General features: G+C 42.8%; 1 protein-coding gene across 3 annotated transcripts in view; it reads left to right on the top strand.

The window, feature by feature from the left end:
* rab28 (RAB28, member RAS oncogene family) overlaps window positions 1–25,544 on the top strand; it is a 222,850-nt gene that overhangs the window by 43,815 nt on the left and 153,491 nt on the right. The window lies entirely within an intron of this gene.

The raw sequence follows: 25,544 nt of genomic DNA, 5'->3' as shown, positions 1-25,544 counted from the left end.
AATTTGTGCTTGTGACCTATATGTGCTGTACAATTTAAATAGCTTGCTTCAATGTTATTTTTGAGGCCTGTGTTCCCTCAATTCATAGTTTATTTGCTGGCCTCAATTTAATCCATGAAAGCCAGATTTACCTTGGTCAGCTTTCTCTCTTTTTCTGATGCATCTACATTGTTTTGTGGTAGGGCTAGCATACTCCAAAATTGGCATTACCCACCTGATGGAGCCTGAAATCTGATATTTACTTTGGTAACTACTTTGCAATTAACTTTCATATATGCTCAATGGATACGTCAAAAACCTTTTCCTTGTTGACTTCTGACTGAACTTTCAAAATAAGATTCTTTCATGTTATACAAATGCTTATTGTTACCTGCTATAAATCCATTAATCTGTATTTATATCAGCAGTAAAATCCACCTGCTGTGATGAACTGTGCTATGCATTTGGTCTTGACGTTTTGCCTGATATTTGTTCTGACCAATGAGAAGAAGGTTGGCATTGGGGACTACAGTACATTTGGTCTTATTTTCAAAGTTTCATATCTGCATTGCATTTGGGTTGGATTCTATACTCAACAGTGTGCTGCATTTTCTTTGCACCTGCCTCAACTCCACTTTCCTGTCTGCCTGCCTGCCCATTCATCCCCACCCCCATAACCATGGACTCCCTTGTCTATCAAAAATATATCTAACTCTGCCTTCAATAAATTCAATCACCCTATTCATTACTGCTTCGTGCTTTGCCAAGTTGCCATGTTTTAATTTCAAACCTAAACAGGCCAGCTAGTCAATGCTGCTATCATGAGGTGATTGTTGTTCTTGGGCAGCCCCTCAGCATCGAGGATGATTTGCTTCCACTCTGAGCTAAGTCCAATGTAGAGCTTGTAGACTCTACCACTTGGGGAGCAGATGGTACTTGAAGGATTGGGTAGATCTGTTTGAAGGTTTTTGCACTCCGTGCTTTCATTTCACCGTTGCCTGTTCCTGACCGAATATCCCCAAGTGTTTCTGCTATCTTCCTGGGAACAGTTGCTTCGGGAGTTTGGTGTCAGGCATACAAATAACGTGCTCAGTCCAGTGGAGCTGGTTTTGAGTGATTAGCGGTTCAATGCTGGAGATGTTGGCTTGTGTGTATTCTGCTGTTGGATTGCCTTTCTTGCCACCGGATTTGGAGGATCATGTGACGGTACCACTTTTTGAATGCTTTGAGGTGCCTACTGTATGTTGTTCAGGACTCCATAGAATGTAGGATCACTGCTATCCAGTAAATCACCACTATCATCTCTCTTGGGTTTGAGATCCTGATGCTCAAATATTCTTTTTTTTAGTTGGCCAGAGGCTGAACTGGTACATTGGAGGCAGACATTTGGATACAGAAATATGCCAATGTTTTCTTGGATCTTGGTGATGCATTGTGCTGCCAATGATGGTTGGAAGAGGACCTTGATTTTCCAGGTGTTTTGTGAATGGCTCAATTTCTCGTATGCTTCAGAAAGGAGGCTACAACCAAGCCAAATCTTTCTGAGCATGGGGTACCAGCATGGGCCTTAGATAACTATGAAGAGCAGAAATCCTACCTGAGCTTTCCTGCACCCCGCCAACCCTGCCTCTATAACTTCAAGAATTTAAATTGATCTGGTACAAGTGCAAATACCTAGCCTTTCAATCATGTAAGTAGCCCATAAAACAAATTCTAATACGTGAAGTGCATATCTTGAGGCTTATGGATCATACACATAGTTTTAATCAACATTCCAATTGATCTCCAGCTGGGGATCTCTGCGGTTGGGTTAATTTTACAATTGCAGTAATGGTACAAAAGAACCACCCTGTTCCAAACCACCAAGCAAAATATGCAAATGTAAATAGAACTGACTAGCCTTAGCTCCTTGGACTGAATTGTAAATTCTCGGACTGGAATTGGCCTGTCCTGAATATGCCTGTTTTAACATGAAAGACACCTTTGCAAAGTGAGGTCATTTGGTCTCTATGATAAGAGTTGGATTATTAATCTATTAAAAAGAAAGGCTGTGGTAATCATTAAGGAGTAAGGTACATGGGAAATCGAGCAGGAGTCTCCACTTGCCTGTCTGTCCCCTGTACCTCCTTGTGAAGTAATGACTCACTGGCTAACCAAGATAGCAATAGTGGTGAACATTACGTAGGATGACACGGAGCAATGTGTTTGGACTAGTTTGGTTCCTAGTATGTATATTTGAAAGAACTGGAATTGCAGTATTACCTCTGCAAAGCTTAAAATTTGTACATAACGTAAGCAAAGTTTGCACCTGGGTTGATCAGTAGCATTAGCTGTTAAGCAAATGGATGCTGGATTATATTTTCAAATCTGGCGAATAAGTCCTCAAGATCATGATGAAGCTGTGTTTTGCTTTAGTCAGGCTGCATCTAAGCATTCATAGAATCACTACAGTTCAAAAGGAGGCCATTTGGCCCATTGAGTCTGCACCGACCATTGGAAAGAGTACCCTGCCAAGGCCCACACCCCAACCCTATCCTTGTAACTCCACCAACCTTTTGGACACAAAGGGGCAATTTAACATGGCCAATCAACTTAACCTGCACATCGTTGGACTGTGAGGAAACCCTTTCAGACACACGGAGAAAGTGTAAACTCCACAGTCACCTGAGGCCAGAATTAAACCTGGGTCCCTGGCGCTGTGAGGCAGGAGTGCTAACCACTGCCACCGTGCCGCCTCTATTCCAATCACAATGACATTCGGGAACCATTCAAGAGCTAGAATCAGTGTAGAGCTACAATCAGCGTAGAGGAAGGCCAGCTTAGAGGAAGGCAATGAGGCTGACCACTGTTAAAGGGAAGAAGAATAAGGGATGACTCTAAATTGGGGTTCTTCAAGAAAGAGGACTTCACAGTGCTATATACACTTACTTGGATACAGAAGGTTAGACAATTCAGACACACTAAAGCAGCAAGATTATAGGGCACATGTTCAGGGATATAAATGGAAAATTTAGGATGGATACCAGGAAATACTATAGAGGATAATCAACTAGATTATTGGAAAAAGCAATGGAATACGCTACTTTCGAATGCAACTAAATATTTTAATAAAAAGATTTATTATTCGGGGAGGAGGCAAATTGTGTTGAATGACCTTCATCTGAACATATCCTGTGAACACAAGCTTTAATATCAGAAAAATATGAAAAATCCTACAACTTTAAGGAAGATGACGAAGATGGGACTTTGGGCAGCTAGAGCATTGAGTAAGTTCTACAATATTAAGTGGAATAAAAAGGGTTAATCTGGACCACTATTTCTGTCGAACCTTGTCCAGTGAGGAAAGGGAACGTAAAGCGTAAAGACCAGTTAAAGACCGGTCAATACCTAAATTAAACTGGTTAGCAGAGTGGTGAAAGAGAACTTGATATAATGATCTTTAAAATTGATCATAAATTTTCCTCCGATAGGAGAACGTTAAATAGAAGCAGGAGAAGGTCATGTGGTCCATCAAGCCTTCTCCACCATTCAATAAGACTGTGGCTGGAGTTTCTTGCCTTACCTTGGTTCCCTTCAGACCTAAAAATCCATTTTTTTTGTTCCCTGGAATATATCCATTAACTGAGCATATGCTCTCTGGGATGGAGAATTCCAAAGCTTCAACCTTCTGAAAATGTTCTCATCTCAGTCCTAAACAGCTGGTGCCTTATCCTGAGATTAGGACTTAGTTCTAGAATCTACAGCCAGTCTGCCAGCCTCTCCCCTTTGAGCCCTCTTCAGAATTTTATATGATTTGGCAAGATCACCTCTCATTCTTCTAAACTCCAGAGACTATGGACCAATTCTACTTCACAGGACAGCTAATTGTATCACTTAGGGGTTTTTCACAGTAATTTCACTGAAGCCGACTTGTGACAATAAGCTATTATTATTATTATTATTATTATTATTATTATTGCAATGCATGGTTGGAGGTCTGATTTGTTTCAGTCACAGAATTTCCATATGTTATTGGTACATTGTTACCAGTTAGACAATTGTTACCAGGAGCATATTTGAGCAAACTTAATTGAGAGATCACTTGTAAAGTTGCCACTGAACAATTTTCAGATTTCCGTCAATCACGTGATCTCCCCATTTTAAAATTCATCATTAGAATTTTTGAGTTTTCCCCTTTAGTGGACATTTCATTACTTTTCCTGGAACTATATTAAGTCAATTGTTTTATAGTTGCTTGGACATGTTCTGTTTCCCTTAAATATTGATATAACTTTAGCTATCCACCAGTCCTCTGGCATGAGATCTTTTTCTAATAAATGATTAAATATATTTAATAGTCCTTCTGCTACCTCTTTGCTGGATTTGTTTAAAATAAATAGATGCAATTCATCAGGACCGGGGTGATGTACTCTCAAGTTGATTATCTTATTTCTCCTATGTATTTTAAGTGTTATATTGGGCAGGATTTACCGACCACCCCACCTTGGGCGAGATTCTCCACTCCTGCGCTGGTTGGGAGAATCTCCTGGGCCGCCAGAATTTCCCGGGATGCCGGTCCGACGCCCTCCTGCGATTCTCCCAAGTGGCGGGAACGGCCCCGTCGAGTTCCGTGGGCCGCAGGCCGGAGAATCGCCGGAGACACCCAAAATGGCGATTCTCCGGCACCCCCGCTATTCTCAGGCCCGGATTGGCCGAGCGGCCAGGCCAAAATGGCGGGTTCCCCCCGGCGCCGTCCACACCTGGTCGCTGCCGTCGGGAACAGCGCGGGAACGCTGGGGGGCGGCCTGCGGGGGGGGGGGGGGGGATCCTGCACTGGGGGGTACCTCAAATGTGGGATGGCCCGCGATCGGTGCCCACCGATCTGTCGGGCCGTCCTCTCTGAAGGAGGACCTCCTTCCTTCCGCGGCCCCGCAAGATCCATCCACCATCTTCTTGCGGGGCGGACTCGGAGAGGACGGCAACCACGCATTCGCGGGTGACGCCAGTTATGCGGCGCCGGCCATGTCATGTATGAACAAAGAACAAAGAAATGTACAGCACAGGAACAGGCCCTTCGGTCCTCCAAGCCCGTGCCGACCATGCTGCCCGACTAAACTATAATCTTCTACACTTCCTGGGTCCGTATCCCTCTATTCCCATCCTATTCATGTATTTGTCAAGATGCCCCTTAAATGTCACTATCGTCCCTGCTTCCACCACCTCCTCCGGTAGCGAGTTCCACTACCCTCTGCGTAAAAAAACTTGCCTCGTACATCTACTCTAAACCTTGCCCCTCTCACCTTAAACCTATGCCCCCTAGTAATTGACCCCTCTACCCCGGGGAAAAGCCTCTGACTATCCACTCTGTCTATGCCCCTCATAATTTTGTAGACCTCTATCAGGTCGCCCCTCAACCTCCTTCGTTCCAGTGAGAACTCTCGGCCTTTACGCGGCGACAAGGCCTGGCGCGTGTAGATGACACGGCACTGCTCCTAGCCCATTATTGGGCCTTGAATCGGTTGGGATAGGGGCCGTTTCGCGCCGTCGTAAACCTCGACGGCGTGGGCACTCCGGCGCGGGAGTGGGGCACTCCGGCGCGGGAGTGGAGAATCCCGCCCCATGTGTTTTTCGGTGGTGGAGGCGGCCCGCCAGTGGGATCTACCGACTCCGCTATTGTCAATGGGATCTCCAGGTGACAGTATCCCTCATCGCCGGGAAACTCGTGCGCTGGCACGGAACCGGAATTTCCCGCCCATTATTTCTAATCTCATCTTCTCATCTACCCCTTGGTCACCTTTTTTCCTATCCCAACCTTTTTTTAAAAATGAATATTCCTGTAGAATATTTTTTTTCATGCTTCTTGATAATTTAATTTCATAGTTCCTTTTTGCTTTCCTAATTGTTTCTCTGACTTCTCTTCTAATTTCCTCATACTCTTCCTTCAGTCATGCTCCTCCCAGCTGTTCATGTACTCAGTCTGCCTCTTTCCTTACCCTCAATTTTCCCCTCTGCCTTTATTCATCCCTGATGCGAAATTAGAGTTATTAGCAAAATATATTTTCTTGGAGTGTGTTCTACATCCTTGTTTGCCAATATTATTTTTATTTTCCACGTTCTACTGTAAACCCCTCAAAATCAAACTTTTTTCCAGTTTATTATCCTGGCCATTATTATGTTCGAATCATGCTCAATTATTATTTTAAACCATCCTATATTATGCTCAATATTACTTGGATGTTTCCCTATTTTTCCTTCTCCTGTCTGCTCTGGTTCATTCTGTAATGTGTTAGACCAGGCCTTTGAGATTGGCCAATTGGAATACAAGTTCCCTGATTAGTGGGCCAATCAGGGAACCTCTTTGTATATAACAAGGAGTGTCAGTTCCTCTGCACTCCCAGTGTAGATGGCAAGCTGAATGCACCTGGTTGTACTGCTGTTGGTTTTGTTAATAAAAGGATTCTGGTGATGGGACTTTTGCCGCCGTGGACTTATTACACATTCCACATTAGCAAATCCAGGAGTAAATCCTCCATTGTTGGGATTTCTTGCATACTGTTGGAAAACACATTACGTTGTGGGACCTCATTCCCTTATCCATGTTACCTCCTTCTTCTGGTCAATTAATTTCAGGATAGTTGAAATCACTCATGATTTTTTATGCTAATTTCCCTAATTTGTTAGGATATTTCTTTTGCAGTATTCATGTAGACTTATTTCTACTGATGTGATAAATCCTTTATTATCTTTTATCTCTACGTGGATTCCATTTCCATCTTGCTGTACTGTTAGACTGGTCTTCACCCGAACAGTGCTGGGGCCTGTGTCCTGGCGAGTTGTATAAATAGAGCTGTAAAGAGGGCTTTAATCTAAATAATGGAGGGGAGGGTTTACATGAGGGGAAATTTAGAAGAAAAGACAAGACAATAGTGCAGGGTACTGATACAGCTAATGGTAACCAGAAGGGACAGGAGGGAGATAGTGGAGTGGTGTAGCAACTACAATCTCTCCCTCAATGCCAGCAAAACTAAAGAGCCGGTCATTGACTTCAGGAAGCAAATTACTGTACACACCCCTGTCAGCATCAAGGGGGCCGAGGTGGAGATGGTTGACAGCTTCAAATTCCTCGGTGTGCACATCACCAAAAATCTGTCCTGGTCCACCCACGTCAACGCTACCACCAAGAAAGCCCAACAGTGCCTATACATCCTCAGGAAACTAAAGAAATTCAGCATGTCCACACTGACTCTTACCAACTTTTACAAGGTGCACCATAGAAAGCATCCTATCTGGCTGCATCACAGCCTGGTATGGCAACTGCTCGACCTAAGACTGCAAGAAAATTCAGAGAGTTGTGAACACTGCCTACTCCATCACACAAACCCGTCTCCCATCCATTGACTCCATCTACACCTCCCAATGCCTTGGGAAAATGGGCAGCATAGTCAAAGACCCCTCCCGACCGGCTTACTCACTCTTCCAACTTCTTCCATCGGACAGGAGATACAAAAGTCTGAGAACACGCACAGATTCAAAAACAGCTTCTTCCCCGCTGTTACCAGACTGCTAAATGACCTTATTATGGATCTGATTAATACTACACTCCTGTATGCTTCACTCTATGCCATTGTCTAGGCATTTACATTGTGTACCTTGTGTTGCCCTGTTTTTTTTTCATGTACTAAATCATCTGTTTGAACTGCACACAGAAAAATGCTTTTCACTGTACCTCGGTACACATGACAATAAACAAACCCAATTAGAATCCAATCCAACTAATGCTCTCAGTCAGTACAGAGTCCATGTAAACCAATAAGTGGAATGTGGTCAGACCCACCACACTCTGAAACCAAGTGACACCCAAAACAATGCCTATGGATTGGCCTACTCATCAAACAAACCCAGATGCTTGTCACACTGATGAGCCAACTGCTCTCACTGGATCTTTGACTTTCACATAAGGGTATCCAAGTTCCTCTTTTGTGGAACACGTTTGGAAACTTCCCCCAAACAACCCTTTTTCTTGGATGCTTTCACCGAGGATCCACATCCAGGATTTCAGCCTCTCCTTTCACTGTTCCTCTTCCACGGAACACCATGTGCATTCAAACTTCCACACAATCTCTCTCTTGAGGTACAAAACCACGCTGACTGAACATCACTGTTTCACAGGCTGTATTAAGGTGTTACCACCCATGGTACCTCCTCTGATGTGTGGCTCTCGCTAGCTGATGTCTCCATGTCTGTACCTTGCAGCCCTGTCTTTTGCTACAAGCCTCTCTGAAATAGAACCCTTTTCCAGATTTCTCTTTGTTCCTTTAGCTTCTTGGAACTCTCATTCCCTGATTTCTAACTGTTCTTTAGCTTCTGGGACTTGCTTTATGTTCTTCTGTATTGTCCTGTTTATACTGGCAGTTTTTGTAGAAAGCTTCTTGCTTATTCCTGATTCCAACTGAACTCCATTGCATCTGCCTTTCAGTGTGAGCCTCTGGTTGCTAAAGAAGTTTTTTTAACCCCTGTAATTGTTTTTACGTCATAAAATCTTAATTGCAAAGCAGACAAAGTTTAAAGTGATCAACTAGGCACCTTTGTTTAACATGAATCTAAACTGAAGTTTTAACCTTTTCTTAGCACACATACAGAAACACAAATTAAACTTGCACCTTATTTCTCACACAAATTACTTAAATTATCTCTCTTTCTTAACAAAGGTGACCAAGGTTTGGAAATTCCAGGGTATGCAACATTTCGAAAAGGCAGGCAGAATGGAAAGGAGGAACGTAGCCCTTATAATAAAGAATGACATTAGGACACACGTGAGAAAGGATCTTGGCTGAGAAAGTCAGGCTGTGGAATCCTTTCGGGTGGGGATTAGGAATAGCAAGGATCTTAAAACACTGGTTGGAGTGGTTTACAGGCCCACTAACAGTAGTTACACCCGGACAGGACATTAAACAAGAAATTATTGAAGCTTGTAACAAAGGTAATGTAATAGTTCTGGGGGACTTATTCTCCATATAGAGTGGACAATTCACATTGGCAAAGGTGGTCTGAGCGATGAGTTTGTTGATTTGTTTTTGTGCCAGTTTTTTAAAAAATCATAGAATCCCTACAGTGCAGAAGGAGACCATTGGACCCATCGAATCTGCACCGGTCCACTCCATAATCTAACCTGACATCCCTGGACAATAAGGTACAATTTAGCATGGCCAATCCACCTAACCTGCACATCTTTGGACTGTGGAAGGAAACCAGAGTGCCTGGAAGAAACCCACTACACTTGGAGAGCACTATGTTGTGGGACCAACTAGAGATAAAATGTATGCTAGATCCAGTATTGAGCAGCAAGGCAGAATTCATTAGTAATGTCATAGTGAAATAGTGATCAAAATGCAACTGAATTCCATATGAAGTTTGAAAACTACAGATCCAATCACAACCAAGAACCTTGAATACAAACCAAACCAATTACATAGGTATGAGAGGTGAGCTGGGCAAAATTGATTGGATAAATAGACTAAATGTTGTGGTAGAAGGTAAATGAACATTCAAAGAAACTAGTCAAAATCTTCAACAAAAATACATTCCATTGGAAAAACAAAAATTAAGTATGAAAGATCCATGCATTGCTCTCTTGGGAAGTGTGGAAAAGCATAGTCCGCATGGTATCACAAACGGGAAATCCTGCTTGACAAATGGACCACAGATGTAGTATGTCTGGATTTCCAAAGACATTTGATAAGGTGCCACACAAAATCAGTAAGAAGACGAGTGCTCATGGAGTTGGAGGTAATGTGTTGCAGCATGGATAAAGGATTGGTTAACGGACAGGGTGCACAGAGTAGTGATAATCCCAGGGGAGGGAGAGACAATGGGGTAGTGATAATATCACTGGATTAGTAATTCAGAGGCTCCGGTTAATACTCTGGGCACACTAGGTTCAAATCCCACCAGGGCAGCTGGTAGAATTTACATTTATTTCCAAATTATTTCCCTAATGGATATTAGTGAACCGGATGGGTTTTTATGACAAACGATGATTGTTGTCATGGTCACCATTACTGAGGCTAGCATTTAATTCCAGATTCAATTCATTAAATGTAAATTCCAAAGATTTTGACTTGTTTCTTTGAGTGTCATTTACCTTCTACCACATGTCTCGTATGGCCTACATGTGACTGCAGACTCTCAGCAATGTTGTTGACTCTTAAATGCCCTCTGAAATGGCCCAGTATATCACTTAGTTAAAGGACAATTAGCGATGGGCAATGAAAGCTGGCATTGTCAATGGCGCCCATATCCCTTACCCATGAAAAAATAATTTTCAAGTTGGCAGGCTGTAACTAGTGGACTGTCGCAAATGGCAGTGCTGGGGCTTCAGCTATTTACAATCTATATTAATGACATAGACAAAAACAGTGAACAATGTATCTAAGTATGCTGACAATACAAAGCTAGATTAGAATTCAAGGAGGAGAACATCAAGAGCATTCAAAGAGATTAAGTGAGTGGACAATGAGGTGGCAGTTGGAGTATAATGTGGGAAAGTGTGAAGGTGTTCACTTTGATCATAAGAATAAAAATTCTGCATATTTTCTGAAACTTGAAAATGTTGATGTTCGGAGACACTTGGGTATACTTACAAGGAACACTAAATTAGAATATAGGTACAGCCAGCCAGGCAATTATTGCAAGGGGGATTGGTGTACAAGAATAACAGCTTCATGCTACAATTATATGGGGCTTTGGTGAGACTATACCTGGAATATTATCTGATATTTTGATCTCCACATTTAAGAAAGGATATAATTTCATTGAAGACAGCACAGCGAAGGTTGTGCCAAGATGAGAGGCTGAGTAAATTGCGTCTATATTCTCTGGAGCTCAGAAGAATGAGAGGTAATCTCATTGAAAATTCAAGATTATGCAGGAGCTTGACTCCTTCACCTCCTTTTTCCCTTTCTATCATTTCTAAATAGGTTCCACCTTGAGATGCTTAATTTGCAGGACTGAATGAAGAGTATTTTCTGAATTACTGACAGCCATGTGCTGTCTGTACACATACCTGGGGTAGGATTCTCTGGTCCGCCAGCTGCGTTTTCCAGCTTGGTGTGCCCTGCCAACAGCAGGATTCTCCGTTCTTGCAGCCAGCTAATGGGGTTTCCTATTGTGGCCACCCCACGCTGTCGGGAAACCCGCAAGGATGGGTGCGCTGCCAACGGGCCGGAAGATCCTGCCGATGGAGAATTCCTCTGGCACGTTTCCCCAATATGGTGACTGTTGCAAAAGATCACAGATATCGAAGAGTAAATCGCCATGATCTTTTGGTTATTTCCAAGAACGCCGTATTGGAAGCAGGTCTGCACACAAAATTCCCCACACCACTTATTATCATTGGTAATTCCACTCATTTACAGGCTTTCGAGGAGGATCCAGAAATTAAGCTGGAACCTCAGGTGAAAGAACACTTTTGATAGGTTTTGGAAGAATTTTTATTTTTAAACTTACTAAGGAATTTACTATATATCCCAATCTAACTAGAAAAGAGGTGTTTTTTTTTGATCATTTCCAGGAATTTGAAATCTGGTTATTTGCAGACTGACACTGATGGAAAATGCATATGTTTTTTGTCATTAATCTATTTTCAGCAGTATTAATCAAACTTTGTCAAGTTAACCTATATATAGAAAATATAGGGTGGCACAGTGGTTCGCATTGCTACTTCACAATGCTAGGAACCCGGGTTCAATACTGGCCTTGTGGAGCTTGCATGTTCTTCCAGTGTCTGCATAAGTTTCCTCTGCGTGCTCCGGTTTCCTCCCACAGTTAAAAAATGTGCAGATTAGGTGGATTGGCCCTTTGTGTCCAAAGATTTGCAGGTTAAGTGGGGTTACTGGGATAGGGTGAGGGAGTGGGCCTAGGTAGAGTGCTCTTTCAGCGGGTCGGTGCAGAGTCTGGGCTGAATGGCCTGCTGCACTGGAGGGATTCTATGATCTTTCAAAATTATGTTATAAAACAATTACCAATTGTGTTAGTTCTTGCCAGCTTTCAAAATGGAGACAATTTGCACTGGAGTTAGCCATTGTACCCAAAGCAGCAACTCCACCCCGAGGAAGATGCCAAACCCATTACCCGTTTAATACAGGGTCTTACAGGAGATCAATTTGAGTTAAAAAATTTGAACTGGGTTAAAACATCAGTCAATATATGTCTTATACAATATACTTTACTTTTGTACACCGTTTAAGGGATACCCTATAGCTTTCTATTCTGTGTGAATGACATGTTTGTTGTACCATTCTAAACTCAGCATTGATAAGATCAGATTGCAGACAAAGAGGAGGAACATGCAAGCTTGGACTTAAGTGTATCAATGGGAGTCCAAAGCACTGATTTTAACTTTGGGCTGTGCATTAAATTGATGACTGTAAAATGGGCAGCAGCCATTCCACTCTGCCTGTTTTCTGCCCCAATCAAAAGTTAAAATGAGTTCTAAAATCTTTTGTCAAGTTCTTTTAAACTACAACCATGTTTTAACCATAGAATTCTTATAGCGCAGGAGGTAATTCGGCCCATCGATTCTGCACTGACCCACTTGAAAAGTGCCACTCCCCAACCCCAACCCTGTAACCCCACCTAACCTTCACATCCATGGACATGTGAGGGGCAATTTAGATTGGCCAATCCACCTAATCTGCACATTTTTGGATTGAGGGAGGAAACTGGAGCACCCGGAGGAAACCGATGCAGACACTGGAAGAGAGTGCAGACAATCACCCAAGGCTGGAATTGGACTTGGGTCCCTGGCACTGAGGCAGCAATGCTAACCACCGTGCCACCCTTTTAAGGAAAGAAAGGCAGACCATTCGGGGAATAATGTGTTGTGAATTACATTGTATCCTACTCCTGAAAAATTCAGCTTAATGTGAACAATGCTACAAAAAATCCATCATATGTATGTTAAATATCTGAGTGCATATGCACCTCCTGGCAACTCTTTTAATTTTTATGTTCGCATTCATAATGGAAACTGCTTGTGCAAACTTATCTTGGTGTCGAAAGCTCATGGATATGGTAAAGATTGCATGGTGATGAACAAGGACAAAAGGGGGAAGGGCAGAATGAAAATTATTTGGGTTATGTTATTTCAAGATATCATGGGAAGCAAACCTTTGGCCACCTTGTCTCACGTTGTGAATAGGGAACAATACCGACAATTCAGAGCAGCGTTCATTATATCCAAGGACGAAGCTTTTTCATGTCATGGGAAGAGATGCTCTACACAAATGTTTTGTTTTACTCTATGCAAGGCATTACTAATTTTGGATCCAGAAAGTTTTTGAATAAACCTGCTCCAGGCTTCCTTATTTAGATTTAGAAGTATGATCAACTCCATACTGCATGTTTCCTTAATTTTAAATGTTGAAGGTACATTTTTGATATTACATCACATTGATTTAAATTGTAGCTTTTAAAATCAATGAATCCATCTACAAGTTTGGAAAAAAACTCTTGTGTGACATGGAGAACTGATGTACCCTGTTTGATGAAGACTTTGAAATAACTAATTAGTAATATTTTATGTTGTGATAAAACTATTGTTTAATTGTATATATTAATGTTTTGTGTGAAGCAATTTTGTATGCAAATGTAAAAGTTGAAGGAAATTATTTAATTTGATAAAGATCATTTTGATGTTTCTTGGAATTTAAAAAGAGTTTTGGCACAGAAAAGGTGTCCTATGATTCTGAACATATTATGTATCCCTCTTCCAAAATAAGCTTGTGCTGGAATGGTGGTACATGAATTTTGCACTACAGTATTGATGATTTTGTTCTTCAAAGTGCCAGACACATTTCACCCAAATTATATACCCATCATGTATGTTATTATTGTGTTTTGGGCATGTATTGTGCTTTTAATGTTCACCATATGTTGCGCTTCACTTGCTATCCTTGTGATAGAATCCCTACAGTGCAGAAGGAGGCCATTTGGTCCATCAAGTCTGCACCGATCCCCTGAAAGAGCAGACCACCTAGGCTCACTTCCCCTGTCTATCCCATAAACCCGACCTAACCTGCACACCATTGTACGCTAAGGGGCAATTTTAGCATGACCAATTCACCTAACCTTCATATCTTTGGTTTACATACCAGTTATTATTATCTATAAGATTCATGCAGTAATAGCTGTGATGTTGAGGAGAGTTTGGTGACATTCTATAAGTTCCTTAAATCCAATAAATGTGTTACTGTATAAAATAAAATTAGTTCAAGCCCAGGAAAATAATAATAGGAACCCAGAAACCATTTTTGAAAAGAAGATTCACAGATTTAAATTTGAACATTGACATTTATTATTTGTTATGTAATTTACAACGTTAAAATCAGATTTATGTTAAGATTGTTCTTGAAATGTTATCAATTAGAGGTGTATATATATATATGTGTGTGTAATATATATACTTAATGAAGTGTAACTTGGCATTTGTTTAGGCTTATTTGTTTATGTATCTTGGACGTTAATTGCTCTGTACTATTTCGGAAAATATTAGCAATATTTAATTGCAGTTAAAGTTACACAATCTGTTGCAGTGTGAATGCTTGCTGGAAATGGCTGAGGAAATAATGTATGGTGTATATTGGTTTTAACTATTGTAGCTAATGCTTCAGACTTTGTGTTAACACTCCTGAGATTATTTAAGAATTTGTGTATCCTTTGAGAGAGGCATAACACTCATTATCACTAGTCCATGTTTACCTGTACAGTAAATTACTTGAAACAATTGTTTTGCTTTGAAGTCTGTCATCTTTTACAGTTGTATCAACCTTTGTTAATGTCATCCAAGTTTTCATGCATCCCCAAGGCAAAACGTTTAGCTTGGTTGGAGCTTGTGTCGGGTTTCTTTGCTTTTCCCACCATCTGATTTGAAACCAGACTCCTTGAGTGTCAAACGAACTTTCTCAGCAGATTTATTGCAAACAGAAATTAACCCAGGTTGCATGGGAGCTGCATACATTGTGATTTATGATACTCAAGTGGGTTGGGGCTCTGGTTATCTGCAGCTTCTATGCAGGGGTATGAATTATCAGGCACCAGTGTACTTCAGATGGATGAATGATTTCTGCTGTTGAGACATGGAGATGTTAACCAGATCTACTCCCAAATAAAGACTAATAACACTTATTTTTAAACAGTGCTTGTGACAGATGGGAGCGAGGAGGAGAGTGGATAGACTCTAATTAAGAATGTTGACTGTATGTTCTCTTTAGCTGTGATTGATTAGTACAGGAGTGCTATCTCTACACAGGAAATGATGCAGTGATACATTGCTAGGTGAAAGGTTAAATCTTAAAGTATGTTTTAATTTGTGTGTACTGCTGTTGGTGGTGATGCATTAGCTTCAGAATTTACAGTGACACCGTTTGGTAAAGCTATTTCTGTAATCTATTTATAAACCCAGTATGATTCAGTTAATTTCCCCCAGGACAGCAATAGGAGGTAACATCTGTATATTTTTACTCTTGCATTTATGTATAAAAAAGCAGCAAAACCTGATTCACCAAGGAGTAATAAATAAGAGCTCTGGCATTTCATAAATCTTACAATTTTTCATTTATGAATGCGTTTATAAAAAAAAAAAAAAAGATTTCAGAAGCCTTTTGCAAACAGTAGCCCTCCTTTCCATATTGTAAATTTTGGACCTTTGCAGGATGTTTCACTTTTTATCTTAAATTACTAACTTCTACTGAGCTAAATGTTCTAGTGTCAACATTCAATTTTTAAAAAAGTGTTCTTTTTTATGTCTGGGGAAAATTGCTTTCTGTTTTCCAATTTCACGTGTATCCCACTTTCTTTGCAAGTTTTGTGTTTCTTGAAACACTTTGATTATCAAATGGGCAGGTCAATTGAAAAGTGTTAAAATTAATATTCATGCTTTTTCAGGAAATCTTTCTTCTGTTACATCATTGGTTACTCAGGTTAAAAGATACACTCTGATTTTTGCTTGCAATGATTGAAACTTTATTTCTGTCATTTTCAAAAAGGAAGTTCCAATGATTTCAGTCTAATGGCTAGATTAGGGAAAAGACAACAAGAGTTTCTGTTTGTTTCTAATTGCCAGGAAAATGATTCCTGCATGAGGGCAGGATCAGGCACTGCTGTGATGGTTGACTATCCTGTGGGTAAAGTACTGGGGATTAACCATTACCAATGCAATTGTCTGAGTGATCATTTTTCAGGAAAGCAGGGAGGGTGAAGGAAAGAAATTGGAGGGAAAAGTACTAATAATTATTGCTTTATTTCACCTTTTAGATGGGGGGGGAAATAAGCTCAATTCTAAGGCTCACTGTGAAAACTAATGCTATTTTAAAAAAAAAAACTGAAAATTGTTGGCATGGGAGCATAATGCAGTTTTATCTGTGGATCATTTTTCTATTTAATTTTTAACCACAGTTAGGAACTGGGGACACTTTGTGGTTAAAATTGTTTCTCAATTTTTCCAATTTCTGTAGCTTAATTTTCAGTCTCTAAAGAACTCTTGGAACTAATGTATTTATGATTTTAGCTTTAAGATGTGTGTGTGTATGTTGCAATATTTTAATGAAAAATATATGTCCTGCATTCTGATTGAATCCAGTAATAGGATGCTGAAGAGAATGGCTACTAGCATTACAAATCCTGCTCCTGTAGTGGTTTAAAAACAAGGTATGGGAACCAAACATTTTTGCTGCTTGTCACATTTGAAAACTACTTTACAATACTGCATTTCTGTTTCAAACTGAAATGGAATAAATAAGTAATATTCGCTCTGCAAACAAGGGGCGCGATTCTCCGCTCCCGCGCCGGTTGGGAGAATCGCCTGGGTCGCCAAATTTTCCCGCGACGCTGGTCCCACGCCCTCCTGCGATTCTCCCAAGCGGCGAGAATGGCCCCGTCGAGTTCCGCGTGGCGCAGGCCGGAGAATCGCCCGAGACACCCAAAATGGCGATTCTCCGGCACCCCTGCTATTCTCAGGCCCGGATGGGCCGAGCAGCCATTCCTCCCGGCGCCGTCCACACCTGGTCGCTGCCGGCGGGAACAGCGTGGGAACGCTGGGGGGGTGGGGGGGGGGGGGGCGGCCTGTGGGGGTGGGGGGGGGGGGGGGGGCGGCCTGTGGGGGTGGGGGGGGGGGGGGGCGGCCTGTGGGGGCAGGGGGGGGGAGGGGGGGATCCTGCACCGGGGGGGCCCTCAAATGGGGTGTGGCCCGCGATCGGTGCCTACCAATCGTCGGGCTGTCCTCTCTGAAGGAGGACCTCCTTTCTTCCGCAGCCCCGCAAGATCCGTCTGACATCTTCTTGCGGGGCGGACTCGGAGAGGATGGCAACCACTCATGCGCGGGTGACGCCAGTTATGCGGCGCCGGCCGCGTCATGTATGCGGCGCCGCCTTTACGCGGCGCCAAGGCCTGGCATGCGTAATTGACCTGGCGCCGCTCCTAGCCCATTATCGGGCCCTGAAACGGTCGGGATAGGGGCCGTTTCGCGCCGTCGTGAACCTCGACGGCGCGAACACTCTGCCTCCATTTCGGAGAATCCCACCCAAGGTACTTTAAATGGAAACAGAGTTGGAGGAAAGGAGAAAACAACGGGATCTCCAATATCCTAGATATTTAAACAAAAGTGATTGTTATAGTTTAGTTATAGTTTAGTTAGGTTAACAGGACATCTGATTAGAAGATATCACAGTAATGATGCCATGACCCTTACAAGGAGGAAAACTAGACCAATCTGAGAAAATATGGGGAGACTGTTGCTGAAAAGCAGAAGTAATGGGTATTTTGGTCATGACTGCTGAATGTGCAGACATTTTATGGCGAATCCGCAGCCCTGCTTCAAGGCCAGCATTAGCTGGATGGGAAGTGATACTGCTCTGCTGGATCAAGAAAAATCTTTAATTATATTTTCGTATTATCCATAAATTTTACTGTGTATGAAAAGTATTTTGTAGGTCTTTCTACAGCCCTTACTAAAAAGGACCACATTTAAAATAGTCAGTCATATTTGTTGGTCAAATGTACCAATCGCCACCCAACTGCATTATCTTCAATTTTAAAGTTGCTGGTGATAGCAACAATTTTAAAGTTGCTGGTGTTAGCAGCTAAGATTTATTTCAACTGTTAATCATCCCTGTGATATTATATATGAAGTATACAAGGAATTAATACAGGTTTTATTTAAAAATAACATAGACTATGCACAATTAGTGCCACAATTAAGCGTTTGGGTTGTTTAAATGGTTATTCAATGAAGGAATTAAGATTTGTGTGTTCTTCACTCTTATTGGATCTTGCTGGATAATAGAATGACTGGTTCTGCGCCTTGCTCCTGCAATTGCTTGATGACTGCAGCCAGGGTTAGGTAGGCTCTAGAGTCCTAGCTCCAGTCTAGGGTCCAGCAGTAAACTTTGTTAAATAGTTGTGGGTGCCCATGAATGTTGACAGCATTACCATGGACAAATTGAGCTTACACAAATGCATTCACTTTGAACTATATACAATTCACTTTTTAATATCAGAACTGGATTTTCATTCACAGTCAATTATTAATATTCAGGATGAAAAATATTCTTACAGAATTCAGCTTAATCCAGTAACTAGAGTACATACGCCATGCTATTCCTATTCACTATTCAGCATTTGGAGCATTTGTCTGCATTTGATTTATGATAATTCCTTGAAGAAAGCATAATATCCCTATTCAGCGTTCCAAAGGGTCTGTTTCCTCTGCAACACTCTCACCTACTCCCAACACCATCAGCTTTTCAGTGTCCAGATACCTGCAGAAACCAGTGCCCTATCGTCCCTGCAGCCTTTTCGGCTGCAGAATGGAATTCATAAGAACCGTGTGTATGCAAACCCACTTTTAGCGTTTGGAGATGCAAATGCCAAAATTCAAATCCTTTGTGGGCAATGGGAAACCGATACTATGGTCACTTGACAGAAGCCAGCTTGTGATAAGAATGATTTATTAACACACTTATTAACACACTTATTTCAGTCAGCGTGGGAGACAAAGAGACTTAGAGGGATGAGATCTCACCCAGGAAAGGAAAGACACTGCCTAGAATCCACTAACCAGCAGAGAAGTGGGGCTAGCCTTTAACATGCCAATTTGAAGAACCAAACCAAACCCTCACTACAGGAGCTCAACTGCATCTGAACCAGAGCAAAATCAGAAACCTCATAGATTTCATAGAATTTACAGTGCAGAAGGAGGCCATTCGGCCCATCGAGTCTGCACCGGCTCTTGGAAAGAGCATCCTACCCAAGCCCACACCTCCACCTTATCCCCATAACCTATTAACCCCACCTAACACTAAGGGCAATTTTGGACACTAAGGGCAATTTTGCATTGCTAATCCGCCTAACCTGCACATGTTTGGACTGTGGGAAGAAATCGGAGCACCCGGAGGAAACCCACGCACTCATGGGGAGAACGTGCAGACTCCGCACAGATTGACCCAAGCCGGGAATCGAACCTGGGACCCTGGAGCTGTGGAGCTGGAGCACTATGCTACCGTGCTACCATGTGGTTATGAATAACAATTCACTGCAAATTCATCACCAGAAACTTCCAACCTTCATTTCTTCAGTGAACCAAAAGGAAATCAACAGGCCTGCAATGTTTTAAATATCCATTGGGAAAGGCTCAAGTGTAATGGAAATTTGGGTGCTCTCTGGTGGCTAGCTTGGAGGTGGGAAAGGTTTTTAATTAGGGAGGATCACGGTGTACCAGAACCTCTCTGACTTCAGGATGAAGGGAAAGAAAATTGCCCTTTTGTCTTTGAGGTCCAACATTCAAGGGGCTAAAACACTCTTTCCCTTTGTGCTCATTCAAAAGGTGGAAAAAAGGAGAATCATCCTACCATTGCTCTCCTGCCCTTAACAACTGGCATCAGGAGAGATTGATGTGCATGGGGAGGACACCAGGTTGACCATGGTGTCTTCCAGCAGTTTCTTTTGGTGTGAAAGCCTCTTTTACTTTATGACATATGGAGAGGGCCCCTGGGTGATGGTGGCTCCTTCTTCTTTCGCCGCCCACCAGGTGTCTGCAGCACCACCTCTGGAGCAAGTACCTACTTACTCCCCTACATGATGGCTTGGCCTGCCTCGTCCAGGCATGATAAATAAAAATAACTTACTTGGTCTTCTATTGCATCTCCTTATGGAGATGCTTTCTTCTTCTTCCTGCAGCCTGATCAGTCAATACCTCTGTCAGTAATGCTGCCAAATCTGAGTTGACGGCCCGGCTTCTCAATTGGACAGTCGTCCTGTGGCAGTCTCTTATTTTAGTCGCCCACTTTTTTGGCACCTGCAGAATGCAGTAAGAAAACAGTGCAAAGTTGGAGTTTGGGAAATGGGGCAGTTTAAATTGCTAATCTTTTAAAATTTAACTATTAAAATCTAATCTAGTCTGCAATTAGCAGTACCTGGAAAGTACTGTAAGCAGGCTCATTCTTTCTGGCAGTTTGGACAAGGTAAACTCGCTCTCAGCTGTGGAAGCTGAGTAGTTACTTAGTTGACTGGTTTAATCTGGTTACTGTAATCCCAGTTCAGTTTTCTATAAACTCAGTTCAGATAGAGTGCAAACTTGGAGTTTGGTAAGTGGGGGATTTTGTTTCCCTTCGCTTTTTCTCTCTTGTCCTTTAGGACTGGTTCTTGCTCTACTACATGGAAAGGAGTTAACTGTTTGATGGGAATCTGGTAAGTGGGTAAATTCTACTCTATCCCTAAGGTTTAAAACTACTCAACTTGGTGGTGAAATTAATAAAATATATAAAAAACATAAATAAGTAAATATTTTAAGTAGTTGTTTAAAACACTAATTTGGTAGGGTAGGTGATGTATTAAGGTTGCAGCAAATGGGAGTTCCTGGATAACATTGTGTTCCTGGGAACATTGCACCAAGTGTTTTCAGCTTGAGGAACTTTGGCTCAGTCATTGAGCTGGAGACTGAGCTACAGACTCTGTGACACATCAAGGAAGAGGGAAAGGTTACCTGGCTGCTTTGTACCAGGAGGAAGTCGCCTCTTAGGATAGGGTCTTCTGATTTGGTCAGTGGTCAAGAACAGGAGAGTGTAACTGCTAGTGAGACAGGTAAGAGGGCAAGAGCACAGGATCTCAATCTCTGCAATTGTCCAACAGGTTTGAGGTTCCAGCTGTTTGTTTGGATGAGAGGAGAGGTTGTAGGGTGGATGAGCTGACTCACCATGCCGTTGTCGTACAGGAAATCGTTCAAGCCGGGGGAGCACATCGAATGTAGTGGTAATATGGGACAGTATAGTGAGGAGAATTTACTTTGTTCTCTGTAGCAAGGAGCGAGAGTCCAGACGGTTGTCTTGCATGCCCAGTGCTGGAGTTCAGGCATCTCCTCCAGGCTGGATCACAACTTGTAGTGGGAGGGAGAGGATCCAGTGGTCTTGGTCTGGTGGTATCAATGACATTGCCAGGATGAGGGAAGAGCTTTGCATACTCAGTATGAGGAGCTAGGGACCAAATTTAAGATCAGAACCTCCAAAGGTAATAATTTTTGGATTATTACCTGAGCCAAGTGCAAATTGGCATAGGACAAATAAGATTAGAGAAATGAAAGCGTGGATCAAAGACTGGAGAAGTGGGTTGTGGTTTGTGGGGCACTGGCACCAATACTGGGGAAAGTGGGATCTGTACCTTTGGGACGAACTGGGCTGATGTTCTTGCGAACTGTTTAGGGAATTGGAGAAAATTTTATTCTGAATAGTGGGGAAAGGGACCGAATTGGGGATGATGTGGTGTACCAAGGTGTAGAGACCAGGCAAGAGGAAAATACTAATACAGGAAATGATAAACAGACTGTGGTAGGCAGGGACTGAAATTACAAATCGAAGAGTAAATTATCAGGTAAAGCTAGATGCTACAAAACTAATAAAAGGATAAAAACAAAGTCTGGGGGCGGGATTCTCCGAAATCGAGGCAGAGTGTTCGCGCCGTCGTGAACACCGTCGAGGTCACGACGGCGCGAAACGGCCCCTATCCCGACCGATTCAGGGCCCGATAATGGGCTAGGAGTGGCGCCGCGTCATTTACGCGCGCCAGGCCTTGGCGCCACGTAAAGGCGGCGCCGCATACATGACATGGCCGGCGCCGCATAACTGCCGTCACCCGCGCATGCGTGGTTGCCGTCCTCTCCGAGTCCGCCCCGCAAGAAGATGTCCGACGGATCTTGCGGGGCTGCGGAAGAAAGGAGGTCCTCCTTCAGAGAGGCCGGCCTGACGATCAGTGGGCACCAATCGTGGGCCAGACCCCATTTGAGGCCACCCCCTGTGCAGGATCTCCCCCCGCCCCCCCCCCCCCCCCCCCCCGCAGGCCACCCCCCCCCTCCCCCAGCGTTCCCGCGCTGTTCTCGCCGGCAGCGACCAGGTGTGGACGGCGCCGGGGGGAGCCCGCCGTTTTGGGCAGGCCGCTCGGCCCATCCGGGCCGGAGAATCGAGGGGGGTACCGGTGAATCGTCATTTTGGCTGTCTCGGGCGATTCACTGTACCGCGCTGCGCAAAACACGATTGTGCCGATCTGGCTGCTTCCGTGAATCGCGGGAGGGTGTTGGACCGGTGTCGCGGGAAAATTTGGCGATCCAGGCAATTCTCCCAACCGGCGTGGGAGCGGAGAATCGCGCCCTCTGTGTCTGAACACACATAGCATTCGAAACAAAGCAGATGAACTGATAATACAAATAGAAATTAATTGGTACAATCTGATAGTCATTACAAGAACATGGCTATGGGGTGACATAGATTGGGACCTGGATATTGAAAGGTATGTGACATTTAGGAATGACAGGACGTTGAGAAAAGGTGGAGGGGTGGCTCTGCTAATTAATAGTGGTGTTAGCAAATTAGTTAGGGATGACCCAAGTTCAGGAAACCAGGATGTAGAACCGTTTGGGTTGAGATGAGAAATAATAAAGGCAGGAAGTCACTTGTGGGAGTGGTGTACAAACCGTTTGATTGTAACTACGTGGTAGGACAGAGTATGAAAGAAGAGGTGAAGGGAGCTTGTCAGAAAGGTTGATGATAATCATGGGGCAATTTTAATCTTCATATATGTAGATAGGACAGTATGGTGGCACAGTGGTTAGCACTGCTGCCTCACAGCACCAGGGACCTGGGTTCAATTTCGATCTCCTGTGACTGTGTGGAGTTTGTACGTTCTATCCGTGTCTGCGTGGGTTTCCTCTGGGTGCACTGTTTTCCTCCCACAAAGTTGTGCAAGTTAGGTGGATTGGCCATTCTAAATTGCCCCTTCGGGTGGGGTTGCATGAAAGGAAAATGTCAGAAGCCATTATTAAAGATGTGATAGCAGGATACTTTGGGGGGGGGGGGGGGGGGAGGGGGGGAAATCAAGGCAGTCAACATAGTCTTGTGAAAGGGAAATCATGTTTAACCAATTTATTTAGAGTTTTTTGAAAGGAGGAAATCGGTGAATATAATACCCTTAGATTTTCATAAGGCGTTTCAGAAGGTTCCACATCAAAGGTTATTGCAAAAAAATAAAATGATGTAGGGGTAACATTGGGATTGATAAAAGATTGGCTAGCTAACAGGAAACAGTTGGCAAATTGGATCTTTTCCTGATTGGCAGGATGTGATGAGTGGTGTGCCACAGGATCAGTGCTAGGGCCTCCATTTTTTACAATTTGTACAAATTACTTGACTGGAGGAACCAAAGGTATGGTCACTAAATTTGTTGTTGACACAAAGATGGTAGAAAAGTAAATTGTGAAGAGAACATATAACCTGTTTCCCTTTGTAGTATTAAGTGAATGGGCAAAAACTGTAAATAGAGAATGTGGGAAATATGAAATTGTCCATTTTGAAAGGAAGATTAAAATGCTTATTATCGAAATGGTGTGATATTGCAGAGCTCTAAGGTGCAGAGGGATCTGGGTGTCCTAGTACAGGAATCACAAAAGCCTGTATACGAGCAAGTCATTAGGAAAGATAATGATTTTGTTTATTGTGAGGGGAATTGATTGCAAAAGTAGGGAGCTTTTGCTTCAGTTGTATAGGGCATTGGTGAGATCACATCTGGAGTAGTATGCACAGTACTGGTCTCCCTATCTAAGGATAGATGAAAATGTGTTAGAAACAGTTCAGAGAAGGCTTACTAGGCTAATGCATGGAATGAGCAGGTTGTCTTATGTGGAAAGGTTGGAGAGGTTTTCTTTGTATTAATTGGAGCTTACGAGAATAAGGTGTCTTGATCAAAATCTTTACGTTTCTGAGCGGTATTGACAGGGTCGGTGTGAAGCGGATGATTCCTCTTGTGGGAGAATCTAGATAGGGGTCATTGTTTAAAAATACGGGGTCACTCATTTAAGATAAAGATGAGAATGTTTTTTCTCCCTGAGGATCGTGAATCTTTGGAACTCATTTCTTTATAGGCAGTGGAAGAAGAACCCTTTGAATATCTTAAAGGCAGAGCTCGATAGATGCTTGATTAACAAGGGGTGAAAGGTTATCAGGGTAGTAAGGAATATGGGGTTGAGATTACAATCAGACATAGTACATACAGTGCAGAAGGAGGCCATTCAGCCCATCAAGTCTGCACCAACCCACTTAAGCCCTCACTTCCACCCTATCCCCGTAACCCAATTAACCCCTCCTAACCTTTTTGGACACTAAGGGAAATTTAGCATGTCCAATCCACCTAACCTGCATGTCTTTGGACTGTGGGAGGAAACCAGAGCACCCGGAGGAAACCCACGCAGACATGGGGAGAATGTGCAGACTCCGCACAGACAGTGACCCAGCGGGGAATCGAACCTGTGACCCTGGCACTGTGAAGCCACAGTGCTAACCACTGTGATACCGTACTGCCCACGGTAAGGTCATGACCTTATTGAATGGTGGAGCAGGTTTGAGGGGCCGAGTGGTCAACTCCTCCTAATCCGGATGTTTGTCGGGTCCCAGCAGTGGGAATACCTGCCTTTTGAAAAATTCTGGCCAATGTTACTACTAATTGAATCACAGTTATCCCTTTTTCTGTTTATGCTGCCAGCCCTTGCTTTTGTCAACTATCGCTACATTCTTTCGGCAAGTGGAACATATTCAATCAAAAGAGATACTTGGTGCTGGCCTGAAATGTCAGACTGGATTATGGGCACGCATATATGGGTCTGAAACCCTAAGGCAGGTGCTACAAACTATGCCAAATTGACATATCAGGCTGAATTTTCATTTGGCTGAAGAGGGTTGCAAGACTGCAATTTCATTTTCCTGCGTGGCGTATTGACTTTCCAACTTGGTCTTCCCTATCAGTGACTTTTTTTTGCAAGAGCTGGCAAGTTCTGTATGTTATATTACTTGATGTAATATATAAATTACTCTTTGAACCAGCCGAGTTGATGAAATAAACAATAGTCTTTTAAAGATGAACTAATTTAATGAGTAATATAAATAATATTTTGTGAGTCCTATGCACTTAATACTCAACTAGTAAAAGAAATAAAATACACTAAAGATAACCAACCAACTTTACAATGTAATAATGAAATAACTTATAAACTTCTCTCT

Source organism: Scyliorhinus torazame, chromosome 3 (genome assembly GCF_047496885.1).
Source record: "Scyliorhinus torazame isolate Kashiwa2021f chromosome 3, sScyTor2.1, whole genome shotgun sequence".
Classification (NCBI taxonomy): domain Eukaryota; kingdom Metazoa; phylum Chordata; class Chondrichthyes; order Carcharhiniformes; family Scyliorhinidae; genus Scyliorhinus; species Scyliorhinus torazame.
Note: the sequence above shows the minus strand (reverse complement) of the source record. Positions and strands in the feature narration are given on the sequence as shown.